Source organism: Homarus americanus, unplaced genomic scaffold (assembly GCF_018991925.1).
Source record: "Homarus americanus isolate GMGI-L3 unplaced genomic scaffold, GMGI_Hamer_2.0 scaffold28204, whole genome shotgun sequence".
Classification (NCBI taxonomy): domain Eukaryota; kingdom Metazoa; phylum Arthropoda; class Malacostraca; order Decapoda; family Nephropidae; genus Homarus; species Homarus americanus.
The window spans coordinates 325,895-337,394 of record NW_024752010.1 but is presented as its reverse complement, the minus strand read 5'-3'; positions in this window follow the sequence as shown (position 1 = coordinate 337,394).

Here is an 11,500-nt window from a genome sequence, read left to right as displayed (position 1 = left end):
AGTGGTGGGATGGATGAGAGAGAAGAGTGGGATGGATGAGAGAGAAGAGTGGGAGAGAGGGGTGGGAGGGATGGGAGGAAGTGGTGGGAGGGATCGGAGGAAGAGAGGGGTGAAGGGATAGATTTTCGTCTCAAAAACACCTAAAAATATTATTAAAAATATTCTTACTGACTGGATGTATTATTCTTTTTAATACTAAACTTAGATAGAGGAATAGGCTTAGTATGCTCCAGCCCTAATAAGCCTTAGCTCTAACAGGCTCCCCCCCTTCTCCCCCCCATCAAAAAAAAAAAAAAAATTATCAAAAAGTTCAATCTCTCATAATATTTCATTGTCGATGCATTAGTGTAATTACTAACCTTATAATGCCTTTAAAGATCTTAGTTAGTTGTTGAAGTGCAGTAATAACATCATCATAGTCTATAACTCTTCATTCTGCACACACATCATTACCACACCTGAAGCGTAGGGTAAATTCAGTGGGCTTACATTTAACACACACACACACACACACACACACACACACACACACACACACACACACGGGTATTTATCCTATGGGGAATAACAACAACGACTATGCTGTTATCGATAAGTCCATGATACTGTAAATAATAGGATTAAATCTTTTACAATGTGTTAATAACGTTTAAATAATTTGCTAAAAAAAAAATATATCTATATATTGGTGGAAGCGACGATATTGTTTTAGATTATGAATTTAATGGGAAATGTTATGGAAAATATAGAGGACTATTCATGACTACCTGGAAAATGACACACACACACACACACACACACACACACACACACACACACACAACTACAACACCACTCCTCTACACCACCACAACTGATGGTTCCTCCCACCCCACAACTTGGCGTCCCCCCCACCCGCAGATTTACAGTGGCTAAAACTTTTTACAATGTGCCCTAGGCGGAATATTTTATGTAGGAGATACATAAAGGTGTAGCCGAGTTTTATAGGTTAATCCCGGATACTTGTTGCGATCCTTCCTGCGGCAGATTCAACGCGGAAGGATATAATCTTAAAGGCTCGCAATGTATGGTAGGGTGGCGCTGGTTAGGTTGGCTTTATCCGTCCACGCCATCGCCGAAAAGAGAGTACGTGGCGTTGAATTTATGTTGGAGTTAAGATTTCTTGTAGGATTACGTTATCGTGGTAGTCGTGTGTGGACGTGCTGTGTATTATGATAGAAAAAACTGATATTACAACAGGGAAAAAAATAGATATTGCAACAAAACCCAAATACATTATTGAAAAAAAATATATAAATAAAATATCGTCAAAACAAATAGCGCTATAAAAACGATAATACTACAAGAAAACAAAATACAATGTAACAAGGAAAAAAACAACTAAATAAACAAACAAACAAATTGACGACGGGTATGAAAGTGTCCCCAGTAATCGTCTAACACACACACACACACACACACACACACACACACACACACGAAGAAATTTCACAATACCTTACAGAATTCGACATGAAATCACCATTGTGCCGCGCCCTACACATTCCACGCTCAATCAGGAGACCTAAGAGTTCTTTAACACGTTCAGGTATACAAAAATACATATCCTGCTTTAGCGCGATTCAATGCTCCTGCCTCACTCTATTAAATGCTCCATTGCTAAGGGCATTTATCATCTCCGAGCATGTGACTTAAACCCTCTGATATCAGTGTCATTAAACAACAAGGAAATGATCATCGTAATCAAGCGGTTAAGTAATTGTAATCATAGGGTTAAATCATCGTAATCAAGGGGTTAAGTCATCGTAATCAAGAGGTTAAGTCATCATATATAAAGGATTAAGATATGTTACTCACTGTGATAACTATATGTAACCAGGAAACTGTGCATCGTACATAAGAATCATCACGCTGAAATTCTCAACATATATATATACCTTTAAAAAAATATGAGTTTCTTATTACTTACACAAATATCCCCTCCCCTCCATGCCCCCCCTACCCCCCCGCCCCACCCCCCTCCGCCCCACCCCCAGTCCTAAGAGTAAAAAAAAAAATTCTCAAAAAATATTAAATTCACGTCGCAGTAAACATAGAGACTTAAACTGTTGTCCTAAAAAAATTATTCAGAAAGTCCTGGAATTAAACACACACACCCACTTAGTCCCGCAGTAAAATGCTTTTACACACACACTGCTAAAATTTTCTGAAACAAAATAACTACAGTTGTTATTTTTGTTACTAAAGGAAAGTCGGTTCTTGAATATATTTGAATAAAGTAGAAATATAGCTTAGGTTTTAGGTTAGGTTAGGATAAGATAGGATAGATTAGGTTAAGTTATGTAAGGATAGGTTAGGTTAGATTCCTGCCCCATTTTACAGTAAGTAGCAGACTTGATATAAAGAAGAGAAAAAAATAAAAGGTAATTTCTTTCACTCTAGCATGCAGGTTCCCACTACGGTATATAGGTCAGCCCTCTAAAACAGAACCAACCATCGCCCTTACTTCCTGTCATCCCGTGAACTAAAAAAAGGAAAAAAAAATCTCATTCTAATTCAAAGTTACAGGCAGCTTAAACCAAAATTAAACCTTCTTTAACTTAATTACCCCATGTTAGCCTGCAGATTCACACACACTCTGCTGGCTGCTCCTACCATCTCTTTACTGTAAACCATATATACACACACTGTAAGGGCTCCTGGTAAGAAACTCTAGGAATTAAAAACTATACATTCAAATAACTTCCTTCCACAAAAATTACCAAACCTTATAAGCTAAAATACAGCTTCCAGTGTTACGAGAATCCTGAATACCCCCTCCAACACCCCTTCCCCACCCCACCATCGAGATAATCATACAATTTGCAGTGTAAGATACAGACACTACACACTCACGGGCTAAAATACAAATAGACTCTGAAATGTAAAGCTACAACCTTCACGACCTAATTCACTTGCAGCGCGCGCCACCAGCCTCCTCGACTTGCTGCCAGCTGCTACGCGTCTTGCTCTAATACTCCGTCTAGCATGAGGTAGCGGATGGTGATGTGGTGGTGGTATTGGTATGTGGTGTGGTGGTGGTATGGTGAAGGCGGTGGTAGTGTTGTGGTGTAATAGGGAGGATGATACTGGGGTGGTGGTACAATGGAGGCGGTGGTGTTGTTGCAGTGTGATGGTGGTGGTCGTGGTAGTCGGCCCTCTTAGAATCAGTCGTCAGTGGTAGTAATAGTTATAGATTGTGGTAGTCGTGGTAGTCAGTCCTCTTTGTACTTGTCGTCACCATCGTCGTGGGAACAGCAGCAACTGTTGCACGGGTCCAGCCAAGGACTCTATGTGATGCACTGCAACACTAACTCAATTGCAGCAATATTCAAAGCAAATTGATATACCCGGCAATAAACTTAGGGAACGGCGCTCAAGGTGGTATGTGTGTGTGGGAGACAGAACACTTGTGGACTGCTGTGTTTATCTCTGACGGAGAGAGAGAGAGAGAGAGAGAGAGAGAGAGAGAGAGAGAGAGAGAGAGAGAGAGAGAGAGAGAGAGAGAATGTGTAAGGAAGAATTAGATTATAAAAAGTAATAAAAAATATATAAATAAAAAAAAAGAGCCAAGAATTCATGTTATGATTATATATTAAATTATGTAAATTTGGGTTAAAGTAGATGGTACTCATTCTATCCCGTAGGACTCGTTCTACTCCTCCTAGTACTCATTCTACCCCTTCTAGTACTCATTCTACACCTCCTAGTACTCATTCTACCCCTTCTAGTACTCATTCTACCCCTCCTAGTACTCATTCTACCCCTTCTAGTACTCATTCTAACCCCTTTATCACACACTTTCCTCTCAGTTTAACTTTCAAGCATCTCAGGGCAAGATTTTCGTCTCATATTTGTCCAGCTTACATCCAGGAAGACGGTGGTATTAGTGAAAATCCAGGCGCCATATCTAGCAATGAGCACCATCCCTCACACTCAACAGGGGGGGAGAGAAGTGGGGAGGGAGGGAGGGAGGGAGGGTTTAAGAAGCTGGGAAGGTCAGGAAAGTACTTCATACTCTACAAAAAGGGAGGGCAGGAGGGGGGTCAGTGAGGAAAGTACCTCATTAGCTAAGGGTAGAAAGAAAGGGACAGGGAATGTCCAATTTGTAGCCACGTTATCGGGTCCCTCCGGGGTGCTTCAACTGACGTATGGGGCCACCTGGACCAGACAAGGTCACTTAAGTGTGAGGTCTGGTACAGGAAGTTGCTAGTTTTGTCATTGTTGTTGTTTTTGCTTTAAGAAGATTTCGGGGATTAAATTAAAGTAGATTATTATAGTAGAACAGTTAAGAGAATTGTATCTTTGTTTAAGGATTTTTTTTAAGTTTTGATCTTATATTTAATAGAGAAAAATCTCCAGCCATCGTGTTTTCAGGTTTTAGAATTAATTATAGTAAATTAATATCTCAGAAAACTTATGCTTCACCGACACATAAAAGATAATTTTCAAGTCGGAAAAGTCAAGATGAGGAAATCACATTGACTCTTCCTTTTCAAATAAAATGCATCAAAGTCGACAACGAAGATTGTCTTACGGTTCCAGAGATTTAATTTCAGAACATAAGTCTGGCAGAAAGGCTAAGAGAGCCTCATTTACACCATAAACAGGCAGGGGAATCTTGCACTTGGATGAGAAACAATTTCCTTCAACGTATTCAGAAAAATATGCCTCAAAGTCGACAACAAAACCCACATTGTGGAAATTAAATAAACGAAAATAAAAATAAATACCCACCGGATAAATTGAATACATAATGATAACAAAAATCAATAATTAGCCCATAATATCATCATACTATACAATGAGGGACAAATAGCAAAGATAAATAAGGCGACAACACCCTAATGATGAATTGTTTTCTTCTTTTAAATTTTCAAAAGTTGTTCTCAATTAACCCTGGCCATTGAAGAACCTAAACACTGCACATTAATACATCAGCAACAACAACAATAACAAAAAAATCTACAACAAAAACATCAACAACAAACAAAAATAATATTCAAGACTCGGTGCATATATCTTACAAAATAATAAAAAAAGTTACTTAATATAGCGGTACAGCGGATTACAGAACACTACGAGTCTTACAGTATGGTTCCATGACACTGAGACAGACAAACAGACAGAAACAGACAGACATAGACAGGACACCACCCTCACCCAGCCACCAGCAGCTTCCCAAGTCCACCAACTTTAGCCAAATTAAAATCCTCAAGACCCTGTGAACCGCAGAATTTCTTTGACCGACCGTTGTCATATATCACCAAAGTTTTGTTTAAGTCGAGTACTATTTCATTATGAACAAAAGGCAATAAATCGTGACGAGAACAAAGAAGAAGAGAAAGAAGGGGGTCACAGAGAGAGAGGAAGAAGAGGAAGAGGTCAGAGAGGGAGGAGAAGAAGAGGAAGAGGTCAGAGAGGGAGAAGAAGGAAGTAACAGAAGAAGAGGTCAAGGACACGTCACAAGAGTCAGCTTTAACTCAACTAAGACCAACTGTACTCTGAGAAGCCAAGTACTCATAATACTGTACTCATTGGTGTACAGTAAATAGTCAGAGTACAATAATCTTCACCTTCCACTCTTCACCTTCCACTCTTCACCTTCCACTCTTCACTACACCTAAATCATTCTTATCTGTCTCGTCTCTCACACATTTAATCTCGAGGAATGAGTCACGTATCGTGGGCAAGATCTTTATTCACAATTACTCATTCATAGTTCAGAGTGGATGAAGTGTAGTGTATTCCCTGGCTGGCCGCGAGCACACACAATCATGGAACGAGTCTTCAATTTCCTGAATGCAATTCCACCATCTACAACCAGTCTGCTGCTGCTGCTCTCTCTCTCTCTCTCTCTCTCTCTCTCTCTCTCAGTTACATACATACATACACTATCTCTCTAATACTGTACTCAACAATACCAAGGAGAGAGAGAACATGTACTCATTCATACTAAGCGAATGCAATTCCATCTTCCACCAACCACTCTTCCTCTCTCACACTTTAATTCCAGCGTTCACGTCCCCAGCAGGAGGAGCACCACGGGGGTGTTCTCTCCGCCTCCCTCAGCTTCATACACCTCCTCACTATTCCAAAAATCCGCTTTCTTCACACGAGACGCAGAACCGTGAGCAAAAACGTCACCTCACACCACACACCCCAATTCTCATCTGCCTGCCTGCATGACAATACTCAGTTCCTGCATTGTGTTCTTCTCCCGTTATTATTATTATTACTATTATTTATTTATATATGTACTGTACTTCTCTTTTTTATCTTCTGTTATAAGTGTTTCCTTTTTCGTTGTCATTCCAATATTAGTTATTTTTCTTTTCTCTCTTGGTGTTCATATTTGTTATTCTTCTATTTCTTTTATGTTTACTGTTACCAGTTTTCTCTTTTCGTTCTCATAATTTTTCTTTTCGTTTTTGTTTTACTATTTCGTGTGTACTGTTTTAACTTCAAGGGCAAGTTGTATTTTTTGTTACATTATTTTCGCTTATATTGTTATCACACACACACACACACACACACACACACACACACACACACACACACACACACACACACACACACAAAATCCTAAGATTAGTTAAAGATTCAATTATCATCCTCAGTGTTTAAATCGTCGTCCCCTTACAAAAATAAACAAAAAAATAAATAAATAGATAAATACTGAAAAAGAAAAATGAGAGAAAAATACAAAAATAGATAGAAGATAAAAACGGAATTAGTGCCAAAAATAACCGCTGCTGTGTAGGTCAGTTGCCGGAGTAAACAAAGAGATGTTAATAGACTAAATAATTGAGCTAGTTTTAATAGACTATATATATACATTGTTAGAGAGCACAGTGTTTATAAAATACATTCCCGAAGCTGGTATGTACATTAAATACATACACAAACAGTATGTGTGGACATTATATATTAAAAATAGCTATATAGTATTCAATAGAAAAAATATACTTCGCTAGTATTCATCAAAACGTATATATATATTACACGAAATTTATTTTGTATACACTATATATATATTCTATGTCAGGAAAAAATATCGGTAAATAAAATAAAATTAACTGAGCCAGAACGAATAAAACAAATCACTAAATCATTCCTGAGTGAGCAAAACAAACACGGTAAATAAACTTGCTATTTCGAACAATAATTCTCTTTTAAAAAATCCAAAAGCGTTGTTCCCCGGCAATATGCTTTCTGAAGTTATGTGCCGATAAATCCTCAATTGTAATTTTACGAATTTGCCAGGTTCATATCTTAGGGCGGAGGAAGAGCAGCCAGCTAGTCGTGTGGGAGAGGAGAAGGGGTGTTCTCCTCAAAGGGTCAACGTGGTCATCTCAGTGGTTTAAAGATGGTACCATACAATACATACACATACATAAGGTACATACAGTATATACAAACATACATACATACATACATACATACATACATACATACATACATACATACATACATACATACATACATACATACATACATACATACACACATAAAACCACACTAAAACACAAACAAACACATACACCTATGATAACGACGCCAACCCACACTAAAGTTGATCTTGCTGCTCTAATGCCCATACTCGGTCAACTCTCCCGGTAAACCTCTAAAACAACAACAACAACAACTGACTTGAATACAGATCTTGCTTCCATAAACACACTGGAACACAAATAACCTTGTTAATTCTGTGGCACCAAGACACACACACACACACACACACACTCACAGTCTCTCACAAGCAGGCTCATTATCATCCTCCACCTTAATTCAGTAACTCTTCCACTGTAGCAGTTACCAATGTCAGTCATCTTTTAGTCGTGTTTTACCTGGTCACCTTACCTGGAATTATCGCATTTTTTATAAGTCTCTAGAAAATTATGCTTCTATTTTGAGCCTTATCTGTACCTCTGCATAATTTCTGCATAAACTATCATCTCTGCACTCTGGTATAACACTGCTCTTATGTGTTGAGTATTGCATTATAGTTCTATCTCTTTACAGTCAGATAAAATATACTCTCAAGTCTGAAGTCTGGATATTCGACATTTTCACAACCTCGTCCATCGCTTCCTCAGTGCCTCCCCTTCATGTCAAACGATCCGTCTCGCTATTTTCTCTTTTCTAACGATATTTCCATAGTCGATGTTCAAATCAAATCGACCTCACCTTCCCTCCTCCTCCCTCCTCACAAAGCCAGCAGCATACACGTCCTTCTTTATTACATCACCCCAACGCTGTGCAAGTTCCCTTTAAATCGAATTTCATCACCACTGATTCTATTGATGCCAGTACACCTGTCTACGCATCCACCTACAGACCTGCAGACTCCACATAGTCATTTAAGAGTAAGGTGATCACTCACTTGTTGCAACATAAAAAATTCTTACACTTTCATCTTAAATATTCATGGTGCATTTGGTGAGTCCATCTTGTCATTCAGGGAGAAGTGTGTGACTTCTCCCCAGGCCATCACTGTTTAAAGAAAGGATTTAAACAGAAACAGTGGAAGACAAGAGAGGAAGAGAGAGAGAGAGACATACAGATAGCAAGATGTTGTCGAGGGAAGGTAGAGAGAGACAGAGAGAACAAAGCTTATACAGGGTACAGACGATGCAATCATATGAGACTTAAGTAAAGTTGCGTTATACAGGCCTGATATGTGTATGTGTGTGTGTGTGTGTGTGTGTGTGTGTGTGTGTGTGTGTGTGTGTGTGTGTGTGTGTGTGTGTGTGTGTGTGTGTGTGTGTGTGTTTCTGTGTGTGTGTGTGTGTGTTTCTGTGTCATATGTGTGTAACCTAGTGGCTAGAATCTTCATAAATACTGCTGTTGGCTTCCTACCTTGTGACGACGCTAACTGACACATAGTCAAGGGAGGCAGTAGCGAAGATCACCACACAACATAATGCTTCCAGTCCTCCCACGTGAGTCTGCCCGCCTGGTGACTTGTCTATCTTGACCCGCAGTGGTGTGACGTCAGATACTATATTTACCTGGAAAAAAACAAACAATTAAGTCAGCTTGTCTTTCAGCTCTTTCAACAGACAGGTAAAGATGGGTATTAATAACACGAGGAATTATGTAAGTATTCTATTAGATGCTAGTCATTTGGGGCCTAGTCCGAATAAACCCCAATCTAACTTAACCAAATTAAAATATTATCCACTGGCATCCATCAAGACTGGGGCTTAGTAGAGTTGATTAGGATTAGGGGCCCATTAAGGACTGAGCCTCCTTAAACAGTCAACAATCCATCACTTTATGCATTAATGAATCTGGTTAGTATAGTGATGAAGTATTAATATGATTTTTTTTCTCTTTAGTCTTGTGCATAAATGGATGGAGTCTCCCCCCCCCTCCTCTCTCTCTCTCTCGTGTGCACTATTTTGAGGATTTTTCAAATTATATGCAGATGAATATTTTCACATTTTCTCCTTTATCCCATTTTTAAGTTCTTCAATTTATATACAGAGGGGTATAATTAATTCCCTGGGTGCTATTTCTGATCTCTCTCGTCTTAGTTAATGTTGTATGTTTTATAACTTTTTTATGTGCCATCTTTAATAAATCTACTAACATGTATTCTATGATATTCCTGTAAATAAAGCATGATTTTCATAATTTTTTGCTTAAATCCGGATATTTCAGTTATCCGTACACATCTATGGCTAAACCAATACGGATTAGAGATGTTTTACTTTACATTATTAATTTACATCTAAAAAAGTAAAATAACTAATCAAATAACACCTTTTTCTTACCCAAGTTAATTTGTTTCTAGCATAAATATTAGGGTTAAACTCAGGCTAGACAAAAAATAGCAAGAAATAGCAATGCGGAGTCACTGACCTTCGCCTCTAACCCAGGATAGAATAACAAAAATACGACCAAAAAATAAACAAAAAACAGAATGAAATATAAGTCAGCAGTTAAAATTAAATGGACCCCAATACTAAGAGATCCCATCCTAACCCAACCATTAGGATTAGAACCCATTAGAACTAGGCTTAAATCCTAAATGGACCCCAATACTAAGAGATTCCATCCTAACCCAACCATTAGGACTAAAACCCATTTCATATAAAGATAAAAAAAACAGTAACATCTGGAAAAAAAAGCAAAAATAATAAAAACAAAAAAAAATTAAAGAAAATAGAGAAAAAACACAATACAATAATTAGTTGAATGAGGGTGCGCCAAGTCCGTAGACTCGCTAAGAAAGTGGTGGAGTGTGGATGGGTGGGTGGGTGCAGTACCTCCAATAATGGCTGGCGGTGAACACAGGCTGAGGAGCTGTCTGGGGGAATAAAAGAAGATAGGGATTTACTGACTACATACAGACAAGAGGAGATACAAGTCTCCCAGTCTCTCGTTCCTCTGTGTCAGTGATGTATCTGCTGTTTCTCTCTTATGCTGTCTCTTAAAGCTCTATGCTGTATTGTAATTCACCTTTTTTATGTCTGTATTTGTCTGTATGTCTGATATGGTTGTTGTTGTTGATGATATGATGCTGATGCTCTTGTTGTTGTTGTTGTTTTTGTTAAGTATCCAGACGCCTCAGCTGTTGATAGAAGGTTATTTATATATATATATATATATATATGTTATATATATATATATATATATATATATATTTTTTTTTTTTTTTTTTTTTAGTTTTTTATTCTAGTTCATGGACAAAATATTCATTATGATTAATTGTTGATTTATTCCTATTTACTAACACACACACACACACACACACACACACACACACACACACACACACACTAAAAGTACCCACATGGAACATACCAGAACACAGCGAGCTGATGACGTCAACTCATAGTGTTTAAAGTGCTGAATCTTTTTTTATAACAAAGTGAAATGAAAAATGTGTGTTAAAAAAAATCTTTTAGCTTATAATGGCGTATATTTGTCCGTGTTATTTCTATGCATTGTTAATTACGGGTAAATATACATAGCAGTTTTACATGACAGTTTTAGCTGATGGCTGTCCAGAATTCAACAAACCCGATGTATTTTAACAGTGAAATTATTCCCGTCACTGAATATTTTAATAGACTTCATTAAATACAAATAACATCTATTAGTGTTGTTAATTAGCCTTTTTGTTTTTAATTAGACTTTCTTAAACAAGACGCTGCTGTGAATGTTGGATTGTTGTCATAAGTGATGTTGAATGTGTGTGTGTGTGTGTGTGTGTGTGTGTGTGTGTGTGTGTGTGTGTGTGTGAGCTTGGCAGCCAGAAGCTGAAAATATACAATTATATTTGGGGAATGGGTTACGAATTACAAATAGTATACAAGTGACATAAGTGACACAAATAAGACATATAGTAACTTAGATGGGGATCAGCTCAAAATACAGTTCATTTCAACATAGTGACAGTGTAGGGAGCAGTGTTTACTGGGAGTGAATACACTGATTTATTACATGT